A 12,208-nucleotide genomic window follows, 5' to 3' on the forward strand; every position below is an offset into this window, starting at 1 on the left:
AGTAAAGAAATATTTGTATGACAGTGAAGATTATGGCTGGAAACACTTCTTTAGAGTCTACTTAGAGGAGAGTGGTGGTTGTGAGGATAATGGTTTATTGATGGGGCTTAAAAGGGCAATGTTTGAAAAGGTACCAGATTTTTATAAAGAGGTGCTAAATGCATGGGCAGAGTTGTTGCCTAATGTATATTATGAATGTGGACATATTGACCTGATTATGAATCAACCTATATTTCTGAATGAGAAAATCAAGAACAAAGAAAAAGTTTTGTATAATAAAGTATTTATGAGTGCAGGTCTACGGCAAATAAAAGATTATACATATGAGGTAATTCCAGGGTTTTTACCTGGGGAAGCTATTTTTGACATAATCAATGAATGGGATGAAGAGGTGGGAAGGGGAACAGTGAATAATATGTATGACAAGATAAAGAATAGTATACCAAGAGCATGGGTTGATTTAATAAATAGTGAAGTTGAAAGAGAAGATTTATTTGTATTTCCTAATTTGTTCATTGGTAGCAGTAAGAAGAAAGTACATTTATCTAGTATACCAGTGAAAAGATTGTATAGAATAATGGTAGGAAAAGTGTGTAGAAGGCCGGCTGCTGAGAAATTTTGGAAAGTAGTTTTTCCGGAATTGGATGAAAAAAAGATATGGGGAAATTTAAATGTAAAATATAATAGTAAGGAGTGTGAAAATAATGATTTCAAACTAAGACATAATAGAATATTTACAAAGGTGGTGCTAAAGAAAATTAATTGTGAGATAGAAAGGGAATGCGACGTATGTGGACGTTTCCCGGAAACTCTTATGCATTTGTTTATAGAATGTGAGGATTTAAAATATATTTTTTGTAAAGTTAAGGAAATGTTATGTAGAAACTGGGGGGGAGATTTCGTGAAAAAGTATGCGTGGGAGGAACTTTTGTTATTTGGAGTGTCTGGTAAATGTGAGGGTGCTAATGTGTGTTTGTTGAATATGGTTTTGAGTTTTGTGAGGTATGCTATTTTTTGTAGGAGGAATTATGTTTCTTTTGACAGAAAGAGGGTTCAGGTGTGGAGTATCTTTATAGCACTGTTCAGTAAACACATAGATATGTTGTTTAATTATGGGATGGAACATTTTGATGAGTCTTTTGTTGAAGGGAGTGGGTTAATTTCACGAGAGGAGAGTGGAGGTATCACTTATAATTTTTGAAAGCACTGTTTTGATATTTTCTTTGTTGATAATTTGATAGGGGGTGAATTGTTCACCTGCCTCTGTTAGTCTAGTGTCTTCTGTATTGTTCTCTGTGGATTGTACTGTAAACAGTAGATTGTACTGTAAATATTGTAAACAAACATTTTTGATAAAAAAAAAAAAAATAAATAAAATAAAAATAAAATCACGTTCGCTTAACACGCGAAAGGTCCTCGGTTCAAAACCGGGCGGAAACAGAGCTCTTTGACACATGCAGTAGGTCCTGTACTTTCAACAAAGAATTGTTATTTTCATGAATTCTGTATTTTGGAAATTCGAATACGTGCCATGAATATCTGTAAAATTTTGTTTACTCCTCGCTGCGAAATGTAGCAGCAGTTTCTGTAGTGTAGTGGTTATCACGTTTGCTTCACACGCGAAAGATCCCTGGTTCGAAACCGGGCGGAAACAACGCTCATTGACATGTTCTGATTTACCGTAGTGGTAACAGAAAATTTCATGAATTCTTTATTTTGGAAATTCGAATACGTGCCCTGAATATCTGTAAAATTCGGTTTACTTCTTGCAGGAAAGTCAAGCAGTAGTTTCTGTGGTCTAGTGGTTATCACGTTTGCTTCACACGCGAAAGGTCCCTGGTTCGAAACCGGGCGGAAACAAAACTCATTGACACATTCTGAAGTACCATAGTGGTAACAGAAAATTTCATGAATTCTTTATTTTGGAAATTCGAATACGTGCCATGAATATTTTTAAAATTCGGTTTACTTCTTGCAGGAAAATCAAGCAGAAGTTTCTGTAGTGTAGTGGTTATCACGTTCGCTTTACACGCGAAAGGTCCTCGGGCGGAAACAGTGCTCTTTGACACCTGCAGTAGGTACAGTACTTTTAAAAGAGAATAGTTATTTTCATAAATGCCTAAATTTGGAAATTTCAACACGTGCCATGAATATCTGTAAAATTCGGTTTACTCCTTGCAGCTAAATGTAGCAGCAGTTTCTGTAGTGTAGTGGTTATCACGTTAGCTTTACACGTGAAAGGTCCTCAGTTTGAAACCAGGAGGAAACACTGCTCTTTGACATGTGCAGTAGGTACTGTACTATTAACAGAGAATAGTTATTTTCATAAATGCCTACTTTTGGAAATTCGAATACGTGCCCTGAATATCTGTAAAATTCGGTTTACTTCTTGCAGGAAAATCAAGCAGAAGTTTCTGTAGTGTAGTGGTTATCACGTTCGCTTTACACGCGAAAGGTCCTCGGTTCGAAACCGGGCGGAAACAGTGCTCTTTGACACCTGCAGTAGGTACAATACTTTTAAAAGAGAATAGTTATTTTCATAAATGCCTAAATTTGGAAATTTCAACACGTGCCATGAATATCTGTAAAATTCGGTTTACTCCTTGCAGCTGAATGTAGCAGCAGTGTCTGTAGTGTAGTGGTTATCACGTTCGCTTTACACGTGAAAGGTCCTCAGTTTGAAACCGGGAGGAAACAGTGCTCTTTGACATGTGCAGTAGGTACTGTACTATTAACAGAGAATAGTTATTTTCATAAATGCCTAATTTTGGAAATTTGAACACGTGCCATGAATATCTGTAAAATTCGGTTTACTCCTTGCAGATAATTGTTGAAGCAGTTTCTGTAGTGTAGCGGTTATCACGTTTGCTTAACACGCGAAAGGTCCTCGGTTTGAAACCGGGCGGAAACAGAGCTCTTTGACACGTGCAGTAGGTACTGTACTTTCAACAAAGAATTGTTATTTTCATGAATTCTGTATTTTGGAAATTCCAATACGTGCCATGAATATTTTTAAAATTCGGTTTACTCCTTGCAGCTAATTGTAGCAGTAGTTTCTGTGGTGTAGTGGTTATCACGTTTGCTTCACACGCGAAAGGTCCCTGGTTCGAAACAGGGCGGAAACAACACTCATTGACACATTCTGAAGTACCATAGTGGTAACAGAAAATTTCATGAATTCTTTATTTTGGAAATTCGAATACTTGCCATGAATATTTTTAAAATTCGGTTTACTCCTTGCAGGAAAATCAAGCAGCAGTTTCTGTAGTGTAGTGGCTATCGCGTTCGCTTTACACGCAAAAGGTCCTCGGTTCCAAACCCTGGCGGAAACAGTGCTCTTTGACACGTGCAGTAGGTACTCTACTATTAACAGAGAATAGTTATTTTCATAAATGCCTAATTTTGGAAATTTGAACACGTGCCATGAATATCTGTAAAATTCGGTTTACTCCTTGCAGATAATTGTTGCAGAAGTTTCTGTAGTGTAGTGGTTATCACGTTCGCTTAACACGCGAAAGGTCCTCGGTTCAAAACCGGGCGGAAACAGAGCTCTTTGACACATGCAGTAGGTCCTGTACTTTCAACAAAGAATTGTTATTTTCATGAATTCTGTATTTTGGAAATTCGAATACGTGCCATGAATATCTGTAAAATTTTGTTTACTCCTCGCTGCGAAATGTAGCAGCAGTTTCTGTAGTGTAGTGGTTATCACGTTTGCTTCACACGCGAAAGATCCCTGGTTCGAAACCGGGCGGAAACAACGCTCATTGACATGTTCTGATTTACCGTAGTGGTAACAGAAAATTTCATGAATTCTTTATTTTGGAAATTCGAATACGTGCCCTGAATATCTGTAAAATTCGGTTTACTTCTTGCAGGAAAATCAAGCAGTAGTTTCTGTGGTCTAGTGGTTATCACGTTTGCTTCACACGCCCCTTTTTGGAGTTTCAGGAAGTGGAAGAGAAGCAGGTGTCTGAGTGCTTGAGAGAGAATATCGTTTTTTTTGGAGGTCTAGTTGACTTATAAGTTTGAAAGTTTGTGAGTGACTGTAGTGAAGTTTCTGTGAAACGTTTTTGCTATTGTCCCCCATCAGCGTGAGCTGTTTGGGGGATATTGCTTAAAATAACCGGACGGACAACATGGCTTCGACATCAAGAATACAAACGACGACGAGAAAGGACAACAGTGAAATCAGAATGTTAAACGAAGAACTGAAAAAAAGAACATATGAGAAGGAACTGACGGTGAACGTGGAAATAAGTGGAGAAGGGAAAATAACAACGATGGAATTGCTGAGAGGAATAAAGGAAGTTTGCGGAACAATACTGGGATGTCGAATGAAAGACGGGAATAAGTATGAAGTAACAATGTCTCATGTAAATGGAAAAGAAAGACTAATAGACGGGCTAAAGATAAAGAACTGTCAAATCATGGCTAAAGAACTAGGGAACGATGAGCTGGTGGTGTCCTTTTTGAACTTGCCCGCATACATTACGGATGAGGAGATAGAAGAGAAACTAAAAGGCTGGAAGGTGAAGGCGACCACGCCAATCAAGAGGAGGATGTGGCCAGGAACGGACATTGTAGATGGGACAAGATTTTGCAAGGTAAAGTTTACAGACAATGTGCAATCCTTGCCATATTCTACTAAATTTAACACTGTCGAGGGATTTGAATATTTTCGTGTAATCCACGACAATCAAGTGAAGGTATGTAGATTATGTATTCAGCCGGGGCACATACTTAAGGAATGTCCGGAATTCACATGCCACAAATGTAGTGAACAAGGGCATTATGCCAGAGAATGTCGGAACATAGGAAATGTGTGCAAAATGTGTGACAGACCTAAAGTTAGATGTAGCTGTAATAAGGGAGAAAATCACTTACTTTTGCAAACAATGGACCTCACGTCTGAGGAAGAGGGGAGTGTGCCTATGGAGAGGGAGGATGAGAGTGACATGGAGAGTGTGACTCCAGAGACAGTGGCAGATAAGCTTGAAGAGCCTGTAATGTCTCCTGGCAAAGCACGAGACGCCGTTTTAGTCTCTGCTGCTGACAAGGTGGAACAGCAGCACATGATGGGTGAAAGACATACACAGGTAGAGATGGTGCAAGGTGCTTCTCAGGTGCCTGAGCCAGCTTTAAGCCTGTGTAAAAATTACACCAAAGAGTGGGCTGGGTCCACTGAAGTCACGGGCACTGTTAAAGCGCACTTTTCAAAAGGCTTCCCCGCCGATCCCCCCAAAAATCCAAATAAAGAGACGGATGATGAAATAGATAGTGAGGATCTTCAGTTGTTTGTAAAAAATAAGAGGTCATTGTCGAAAACCAGGGAGATGATGGGTTTTGGAAAAAAGAAAAAGTAGGATTTTTAAGGACTTGTTTGGCTCTGATTATACTTCTGCACACATTCATAATGATTACAGTCGCATCCCTAAATGGTAACAGTTTGAGAAACATGAGCAAATTTGAGCAGGTATTAGTGTCTGTTAAGGCAGACATGTTGTGTTTTCAAGAGACCAATTGGACAGACTCCAAAATGCAGGAGATTAAGAGTAAATGGTCAGATTTAATTTTTTGTAGTCATGGAGGGGATAAAACATGTGGTGTGGCTATTTTGATAAAAAATGATGTGGTGCAAAATGTAAAAGAAATATATGCTGACAATGATGGCAGACTTATTGTAATTGAATTTGAAGTTCAAAATGTAGTTTTTCGTTTAATTAATGTTTATGCTTCAAACATTGAATCTGAAAGGAGAGAAATGTTTCACAAATTAAAAACACTGTGCTCAGAAAACTGTATACTGATAGGAGATTTTAATGTGAGGTGTAGTAGAATGGATGCCTCTAGTTGTGCTAAATTCAGATATGACTCTTCTAGAAATGCATTATGGAAACTTATGAATGAGGAGAATCTAGTAGATATATGGAGGGCTGAAAATCCAAACAGAAGAGTATTCTCTAGAAGGCAGGTGGTTCTAAAGGAATTAAAACAAAGCAGAATTGATTTATGTCTAGCAAAACAAGAATTGGTGCAGAATGTTAAGAAGGTGTCATATACCTTTACAGCATATAGTGATCATGCAGTAATGTCATTTCAAATGGGTTTTGGTGTGGAGAGGAGAGGGGGAGGTGTCTGGTGTTTAAATGCCAGTCTGTTAAAGGAGGAAGGATATAGAAATGAAATTGTTGAATGTATTAATGATGAAATGTCTAATGTACTGTTAAAAGAGAATGTGTGTTTATGGTGGGAGGAAGTGAAAGTAAAAGTAAAAAATAGGAGTATTAGGTACGCAAAAAATCATAACCGTTTAGATAAGCAGAAAGAAATAATGCTTAGGAATAGGATGTTGCATGAACTTGAAAAGGCTGATACGGATCCAGACTATGATGTTGTGAATTATTTGAAAATCCATGCAGAGCTGGGTCGTTATGAAAAAAATAAATGTTTGGGTGCTATTGTTAGGAGCAGGGCACAGTACGCTTTGGAGGGAGAGAAATGTACATCCTTTTTTTGGGGTCTGGAAAAAAGAAAACAAACTAAGAGTTACATTGTAGAGTTGGAAGATGAAAGAGGTGTAAAGGTAAACGATTTTGTTGGGATCTTAGAGACAGTTGAAACCTTTTACAGAAATCTTTACAAAAAGAATGATGTAGATAAAGTGTGTGTTGTAAAAGTGTTGGATACAATTAGTGCCAAAGTATCGCAGGCAGATAGAATGATGTGTGATGAAGAGATTTCGATTATGGAAATCAAGGAAGCAATTGTTAGCACGCAAGGTAATAAAAGTCCGGGTTTGGATGGTTTAACAAATGAGTTCTATAAAGTCTTTGTAGATATTTTGGCACCCATTTTAGTGAGGGTGTTTCATTATATGGAAGAGAATAAGGAAATCCCTGAGTCTATGTCAACTGGAATGTTAACGATCTTATTCAAAAATAGGGGCAGTAGATTAAAGTTAGAAAATTATAGGCCTATTAGCCTTCTAAATTCGGATTATAAGATACTGACTAAAGTGTTAGCGAATAGGATGAAAAAGGTGATTGGGAGTATTATTGAATCAACACAAGCCTACGGCATACCTGGAAGAGATATTTCAGATGTAATTTGTACAATTAGGGATGTTGTTAATCAAATGAAAAATGAAGGTGGTATAGTTTTAAGTTTGGACTTTAACAAAGCTTTCGATAGAGTGGAGCACAGCTTTTTATTACAGACTTTGGAGAGGTTTGGGTTTGGGCCAAAGTTTGTATCTTGGATCAACCTGTTGTATAGTGGGGCTAAAAGTTGTGTTAAATGTAACGGAGTGTTAACAGATACTTTCCCTGTGGAGAGGTCAGTAAGGCAGGGCTGTCCTTTGTCAGCTCTGCTGTACAGTGTTTCTACAGAACCGTTAGCTACATTGATAAATAGTAATAAAGAAGTAAGGGGTGTTGGAATCCCAGGTGGTGGTGTCAGTGTTGTACATCAGTACGCTGATGACACTACTTGTACTGTGAAGGATATAGAAAGTATTGGAAGCATTATGGGGATCATAGATATATATGGCAAGGCATCGGGTGCTAAAGTTAATATAGAGAAGACTGAAATAATGTTTGTTGGGGATATCAATGTAAACGGGTGTGAGATTCCATTCAAGAGCGCAAAGGATTTTATTAAAGTGCTGGGAGTAAACATTGGTGTAAAGGAGAAAGAGGCAAAAGATATAACTTGGACTGGGATACTTAATAAAGTCAAGCTAACGTTGAATTTCTGGAAAAATAGAAAACTAAAGTTACAAGGGAAAGTAATTGTTGCAAATGCTTTGGTATTATCCAAATTTGTGTATGTTTTGGGAGTCCTGGACATGCCGGAGTGGGTCCTAAATGAATTGAATAATGTGGTGTCAAATTTTATTTGGGATGGTAAAGGAGTGAGAATATCTCAGAAAACATTGATTGCTGACTATGTGGATGGAGGTTTAAAACTTGTAGATTTAGATGTCAAAAGAAAAGCTATTAGGATAAAAACAGTAAAGAAATATTTGTATGACAGTGAAGATTATGGCTGGAAACACTTCTTTAGAGTCTACTTAGAGGAGAGTGGTGGTTGTGAGGATAATGGTTTATTGATGGGGCTTAAAAGGGCAATGTTTGAAAAGGTACCAGATTTTTATAAAGAGGTGCTAAATGCATGGGCAGAGTTGTTGCCTAATGTATATTATGAATGTGGACATATTGACCTGATTATGAATCAACCTATATTTCTGAATGAGAAAATCAAGAACAAAGAAAAAGTTTTGTATAATAAAGTATTTATGAGTGCAGGTCTACGGCAAATAAAAGATTATACTTATGAGGTAATTCCAGGGTTTTTACCTGGGGAAGCTATTTTTGACATAATCAATGAATGGGATGAAGAGGTGGGAAGGGGAACAGTGAATAATATGTATGACAAGATAAAGAATAGTATACCAAGAGCATGGGTTGATTTAATAAATAGTGAAGTTGAAAGAGAAGATTTATTTGTATTTCCTAATTTGTTCATTGGTAGCAGTAAGAAGAAAGTACATTTATCTAGTATACCAGTGAAAAGATTGTATAGAATAATGGTAGGAAAAGTGTGTAGAAGGCCGGCTGCTGAGAAATTTTGGAAAGTAGTTTTTCCGGAATTGGATGAAAAAAAGATATGGGGAAATTTAAATGTAAAATATAATAGTAAGGAGTGTGAAAATAATGATTTCAAACTAAGACATAATAGAATATTTACAAAGGTGGTGCTAAAGAAAATTAATTGTGAGATAGAAAGGGAATGCGACGTATGTGGACGTTTCCCGGAAACTCTTATGCATTTGTTTATAGAATGTGAGGATTTAAAATATTTTTTTTGTAAAGTTAAGGAAATGTTATGTAGAAACTGGGGGGGAGATTTTGTGAAAAAGTATGCGTGGGAGGAACTTTTGTTATTTGGAGTGTCTGGTAAATGTGAGGGTGCTAATGTGTGTTTGTTGAATATGGTTTTGAGTTTTGTGAGGTATGCTATTTTTTGTAGGAGGAATTATGTTTCTTTTGACAGAAAGAGGGTTCAGGTGTGGAGTATCTTTATAGCACTGTTCAGTAAACACATAGATATGTTGTTTAATTATGGGATGGAACATTTTGATGAGTCTTTTGTTGAAGGGAGTGGGTTAATTTCACGAGAGGAGAGTGGAGGTATCACTTATAATTTTTGAAAGCACTGTTTTGATATTTTCTTTGTTGATAATTTGATAGGGGGTGAATTGTTCACCTGCCTCTGTTAGTCTAGTGTCTTCTGTATTGTTCTCTGTGGATTGTACTGTAAACAGTAGATTGTACTGTAAATATTGTAAACAAACATTTTTGATAATAAAAAAAAAAAAAAAAAAAAAATAAAAAATCTCGTTCGCATCACACGCGAAAGGTCCCTGGTTCGAAACCGGGCGGAAACAACGCTCATTGACACATTCTGTAGTACCATAGTGGTAACAGAAAATTTCATGAATTCTTTATTTTGGAAATTCGAATACGTGCCATGAATATTTTTAAAATTCGGTTTACTCCTTGCAGATAATTGTGGAAGAACTTTCTGTAGTGTAGTGGTTATCACGTTCGCTTAACCCGCGAAAGGTCCTCGGTTCGAAACCGGGTGGAAACAGAGCTCTTTGACACGTGCAGTAGGTACAGTACTTTCAACAAAGAATTGTTATTTTCATAAATTCTGTATTTTGGAAAATCGAATACGTGCCCTGAGTATCTGTAAAATTCGGTTTACTTCTTGCAGGAAAATCAAACAGCAGTTTCTGTAGTGTAGTGGTTATCATGTTCTCTTTACACGCGAAAGGTCCTCGGTTCGAAACCGGGCGGAAACAGTGCTCTTTGACACGTGCAGTAGGTACAGTACTTTTAAAAGAGAATAGTTGTTTTCATAAATTCCTAAATTTGGACATTTTAACACGTGCCATGAATATCTGTAAAATTCGGTTTACTCCTTGCAGATAATTGTTGAAGCAGTTTCTGTAGTGTAGCGGTTATCACGTTCGCTTAACACGCGAAAGGTCCTCGGTTCGAAACCGGGCGGAAACAGAGCTCTTTGACAAGTGCAGTAGGTACTGTACTTTCAACAAAGAATTGTTATTTTCATGAATTCTGTATTTTGGAAATTCGAATATGTGCCATGAATATCTGTAAAATTCGGTTTACTCCTTGTAGATAATTGTGGAAGAACTCTCTGTAGTGTAGTGGTTATCACGTTCGCTTAACCTGCGAAAGGTCCTCGGTTCGAAACCGGGCGGAAACAGTGCTCTTTGACACGTGCAGTAGGTACAGTACTTTTAAAAGAGAATAGTTATTTTCATAAATGCCTAAATTTGGAAATTTCAACACGTGCCATGAATATCTGTAAAATTCCTTTTACTCCTTGCAGCTAAATGTAGCAGCAGTTTCTGTAGTGTAGTGGTTATCACGTTCGCTTTACACGTGAAAGGTCCTCTGTTTGAAACCGGGAGGAAACAGTGCTCTTTGACATGTGCAGTAGGTACTGTACTATTAACAGAGAATAGTTATTTTCATAAATGCCTAATTTTGGAAATTTGAACACGTGCCATGAATATCTGTAAAATTCAGTTTACTCCTTGCAGATAATTGTTGAAGCAGTTTCTGTAGTGTAGCGGTTATCACGTTCCCTTAACACGCGAAAGGTCCTCGGTTCGAAACCGGGCGGAAACAGAGCTCTTTGACACGTGCAGTAGGTACTGTACTTTCAACAAAGAATTGTTATATTCATGAATTCTGTATTTTGGAAATTCGAATACGTGCCATGAATATCTGTAAAATTCGGTTTACTACTCGCAGCTAAACGTAGCAGCAGTTTCTGTAGTGTAGTGGTTATCACGTTTGTTCACACGCGAAAGGTCCCTGGTTCAAAACCAGGCGGAAACAACGCTCATCGACACATTCAAGAAGTACCATAGTGTTAACAAAGAATTTCATTATTCTCTTATTTTGGAAATTCGAATACGTGCCATGAATATTTTTAAAATTCGGTTTACTCCTTGCAGCTAATTGTAGCAGTAGTTTCTGTGGTGTAGTGGTTATCTCGTTCGCATCACAGGCGAAAGGTCCCTGGTTCGAAACCGGGCGGAAACAACGCTCATTGACACATTCTGTAGTACCATAGTGGTAACAGAAAATTTCATGAATTCTTTATTTTGGAAATTCGAATACGTGCCATGAATATTTTTAAAATTCGGTTTACTCCTTGCAGATAATTGTGGAAGAACTTTCTGTAGTGTAGTGGTTATCACGTTCGCTTAACCCGCGAAAGGTCCTCGGTTCGAAACCGGGCGGAAACAGTGCTCTTTGACACGTGCAGTAGGTACAGTACTTTTAAAAGAGAATAGTTATTTTCATAAATGCCTAAATTTGGAAATTTCAACACGTGCAATGAATATCTGTAAAATTCGGTTTACTCCTTGAAGATAATTGTTGAAACATGTTCTCTAGTGTAGCGGTTATCACGTTCGCTTAACACGCGAAAGGTCCTCGGTTCGAAACCGGGCGGAAACAGAGCTCTTTGGCACGTGCAGTAGGTACAGTACTTTCAACAAAGAATTGTTATTTTCATGAATTCTGTATTTTGGAAATTCGAATACGTGCCATGAATATTTTTAAAATTCGGTTTACTCCTTGCAGATAATTGTGGAAGAACTTTCTGTAGTGTAGTGGTTATCACGTTCGCTTAACCCGCGAAAGGTCCTCGGTTCGAAACCGGGCGGAAACAGTGCTCTTTGACACGTGCAGTAGGTACAGTACTTTTAAAAGAGAATAGTTATTTTCATAAATGCCTAAATTTGGAAATTTCAACACGTGCCATGAATATCTGTAAAATTCGGTTTACTCCTTGCAGATAATTGTTGAAGCACGTTCTCTAGTGTAGCGGTTATCACGTTCGCTTAACACGCGAAAGGTCCTCGGTTCGAAACCGGGCGGAAACAGAGCTCTTTGGCACGTGCAGTAGGTACAGTACTTTCAACAAAGAATTGTTATTTTCATAAATTCTGTATTTTGGAAAATCGAATACGTGCCCTGAATATCTGTAAAATTCGGTTTACTTCTTGCAGGAAAATCAAACAGCAGTTTCTGTAGTGTAGTGGTTATCATGTTCTCTTTACACGCGAAAGGTCCTCAGTTCAAAACCGGGCGGAAAC

At 37.7% G+C, this 12,208-nt stretch overlaps 6 non-coding genes across 6 annotated transcripts; all 6 read left to right on the plus strand.

Moving 5' to 3' along the window:
• Positions 1 to 1,581: 1,581 nt before the first annotated feature.
• trnav-cac (transfer RNA valine (anticodon CAC)) lies at positions 1,582 to 1,654 on the plus strand. The gene has a single exon. It is a non-coding gene; the product is annotated as a tRNA-Val (tRNA).
• Positions 1,655 to 2,410: 756 nt separating this feature from the next.
• On the plus strand, positions 2,411 to 2,483 carry trnav-uac (transfer RNA valine (anticodon UAC)). Its single transcript has one exon. It is a non-coding gene; the product is annotated as a tRNA-Val (tRNA).
• A 990-nt stretch (positions 2,484 to 3,473) lies between these two features.
• On the plus strand, positions 3,474 to 3,546 carry trnav-aac (transfer RNA valine (anticodon AAC)). Its single transcript has one exon. It is a non-coding gene; the product is annotated as a tRNA-Val (tRNA).
• A 141-nt stretch (positions 3,547 to 3,687) lies between these two features.
• Positions 3,688 to 3,760, plus strand: trnav-cac (transfer RNA valine (anticodon CAC)). The gene has a single exon. It is a non-coding gene; the product is annotated as a tRNA-Val (tRNA).
• A 6,038-nt stretch (positions 3,761 to 9,798) lies between these two features.
• Positions 9,799 to 9,871, plus strand: trnav-uac (transfer RNA valine (anticodon UAC)). Its single transcript has one exon. It is a non-coding gene; the product is annotated as a tRNA-Val (tRNA).
• Positions 9,872 to 10,012: 141 nt separating this feature from the next.
• On the plus strand, positions 10,013 to 10,085 carry trnav-aac (transfer RNA valine (anticodon AAC)). The gene has a single exon. It is a non-coding gene; the product is annotated as a tRNA-Val (tRNA).
• Positions 10,086 to 12,208: the final 2,123 nt, after the last annotated feature.

This window comes from Salmo salar, unplaced genomic scaffold (genome assembly GCF_965601325.2).
Source record: "Salmo salar unplaced genomic scaffold, fSalSal1 ptg000588l, whole genome shotgun sequence".
Lineage (NCBI taxonomy): Eukaryota > Metazoa > Chordata > Actinopteri > Salmoniformes > Salmonidae > Salmo > Salmo salar.